Source organism: Cariama cristata, unplaced genomic scaffold (assembly GCF_000690535.1).
Source record: "Cariama cristata isolate BGI_N322 unplaced genomic scaffold, ASM69053v1 scaffold21778, whole genome shotgun sequence".
NCBI lineage: Eukaryota > Metazoa > Chordata > Aves > Cariamiformes > Cariamidae > Cariama > Cariama cristata.
Window position 1 is genome coordinate 6,892 of NW_009630916.1, and position 2,694 is coordinate 9,585.

At 43.4% G+C, this 2,694-nt stretch overlaps 1 long non-coding RNA gene across 1 annotated transcript in view; it reads right to left on the minus strand.

Annotated features, from left to right (window-relative positions):
- The window catches only part of LOC104165974, a 6,648-nt gene extending 4,937 nt beyond the window's left edge, over positions 1-1,711 (minus strand). The window contains exons 1-2 of the long non-coding RNA XR_696486.1: positions 1,650-1,711; positions 161-271 (exon numbers count right to left, since the gene is read on the minus strand). This is a non-coding gene — a long non-coding RNA (uncharacterized LOC104165974). The remainder of the gene's footprint in view (positions 1-160; positions 272-1,649) is intronic.
- Between the last annotated feature and the right edge of the window lie 983 nt (positions 1,712-2,694).

Genomic DNA, 2,694 nt, shown 5'->3' on the forward strand with positions numbered 1-2,694 from the left:
CCCAACCATACCCCAGGTGCAAAAGAAACAATTAAGGCAGGCAACAGGCAAACGTGAGTCCTTACGATGAAGGGAGTTGTGACAGGTGAGGTGGGTGAAGAGCAATGGGGGAGAGGAGGCTAGCACAGCGGCAGTGCAGAGGAGGACACAAAGGCTCTACCTGCGGGCCGGATTCCCATGTGCTGCTGACCATCCAATACAAAGCTTCCCATCGGCTGACCCTCTGGACTATACGCTGCTCCTTGGCTCACTGAAGGATCAAGAAGAAAACCTGATTGTAGTCAATCGTGGACACAGAGGAGAAAGAAGAGAAGACATACCAAACAATCAGCAATTGTTCCAGCTTCAGCACTGAAACGCTATATACAATATCTTGGCTGTCACTTTAAACTCAGGTTGCGCTTTTTATGAGCTGATTATGTTACCAGGACTATAGAATAAAAATGCTATAGGGGGGCCCAATAAACAAGTTTGTCAAGTCAGTTCACTTGCTTAGGATCTGTTTCTTTACTTACCTTTAATGCAAACCAGTGGAAGCCCGTTGCAGTGCTATGTGTTTTTTCTTAATGAAGTAAGTACCTATTCTGTTCCTCTCTAATTACGTTACATGTGAATCTGGCCTCTGTGATACAGGGTACTTATGGTGAAACTTAATAAAAGGTATAAAACCACTCTCACCTACTCTAGAATGAGCAGGGGAATTCTGGACATGGCTTTTCCTATTTACGTATACACTTTGTGTTTGGCTTAGTGTTTTGCATGGTTAGTTGAGTTAGTGTTTTCCCCCTTTTTCACCTGTTAATGAAAAAGAAATTTAATGCTACATGGGAAGAGTTTCCCAAAGGATTAATAACCTTTTCAAAAACCTTTAAAGTGAAGCAGCAGGCGAAATCACCATCAAGTTAAAGCCCTTGTTAGTGACAACAGTCATCACCACATGGAGAACAGTTTTATCCCATAACCTCATGGCAGGAAACCACAACTCCCTAGTATGCCGAGGAAATGCATATTACAAAGTGGAATGATTAACACGGCACCAGTTGTTGTGTAAAGAGTTACGTACTCCGAGTGCTTTAATAGGAATGTCGAAAAGGTATTGTTACAAAAATCATATGTTTTACTGGGAACATATCTGGTGTGCTCTTAAACAAAAGTAATAATCTTTTAATATTTTCTGGCAGTATGGTACCATGTCGCATTAGTAGCATATTGTGAATAGTCGAAGCAAATGAATGGATACAATGAGTTTTACAGCTCGCCTTCCAGAAGTGAAAGCAATGCATACACCAAGGAGTTGTGGGTAGCAAGAAAATGAGATTGTCCTGCTGATTGGATGCAGACAAGCAATGAGTAATTCAAGAGCTCACAGTCAAACAAACTGCTTGTGGCACTACTACTTGTACCCAATTACCAATTCAGAGAGAAAATAAAAAGCAGTTTCAGTAGAGTCAGGGTGGGAAATCTCCAATTAGCACCAATTAGTGAAGTTGCTTCCTACAGCGGAATTCTGGGGACATAAGAAAAAAAAAAATAATCTCCCAGAATGCCTGGTTGGAGCATTTATTTACCAGGTGATGGGACTCCCGAAGAATAACTTGATGAGGATTTGCGCCTGTGGGACTTGAATACAGATACTACTTGGAACTTGCCTGCTCGATTTGACTGGTCAATCATAGGCTGTACTATTCTTCTTCTGGCATTAATAAACCTGCAACAGAATACAAAGAATAGAAGTCCTTTCATCAGCTTGCTTCTGTGTTTTGAGAACACCTCTGCTTTAAAACTGACAGGATTTTAGCGTGGTGTGGCAACGTGTTTTGCTCCGCGTTGCTTTTTTAAAAGAGTATAATTTCACTTTAAAGGATTTTCCTCTAAGTGCTCAGAAATTGCAAACGGTAACACGCTTATCTTACTAGCCAGCTTAAAGCTGGATTTGCCAGAAGGCTTTGAACAAGTAAATGCGACTGAAAACTTGTGTTAAAAGACAATTGTTTCTTTAACTTCTTCGAGTGGCTCGGAACCTGCTTAAAGTTCACAGGCTGGGAGACTTTTCCCCCCTCCTCCCTTTCCATCCTAGGGATCCAGCTACCCTTGCAGCTGGCCATAAATGAGGACCAGGCTTTGCCACTCCGTGCTTTCACAAGGTATCGTTAGGTCAGCAAAGCCATCAATTAGGCTGTCTGAAGTTTTATCACCAGCGCAGCAGCAATAAGTGCCGGCCCAGAAAGACTCCTGCTCTTCTGCAGCTCCTGCAGCCGGGGCCTGTAAAGGCGGGGGTCGTTGGGAGGTCAGTGCCAGCCGGGGGCGACCTCTGGGCCGAGCGGGGACAGCCCGCGCAAGGCCACCGCGCCCCGCCCCAAACTCAGCCACCTTTCAACTCGTTAGAAACCCCCTGTTGCAGGTACATGTGGTTAAGATTAGGCCCAAAATAACCTTTTTTTTTTTTTTAAATCTCAAACCCGGGGCAGTTGCTGTTGCTGAGGCTTTTGAGAGCTGGTAAAGGCAGTTAGTTGGCTGCAGAGCCTGGATTTAATTTTGCTGGTAATCCAGAAATAAGTGCTTGCGTATCTCTTATTAGCTTAATGCGCAGCGATCCACATCGGCACAAGCTAAGCCAAATTAATTTCCCTAAAATAATTTTAAAACTTGCCTGTTCACAGAATTTCTTTCAAAACAGGGCAATTTTCTATCACT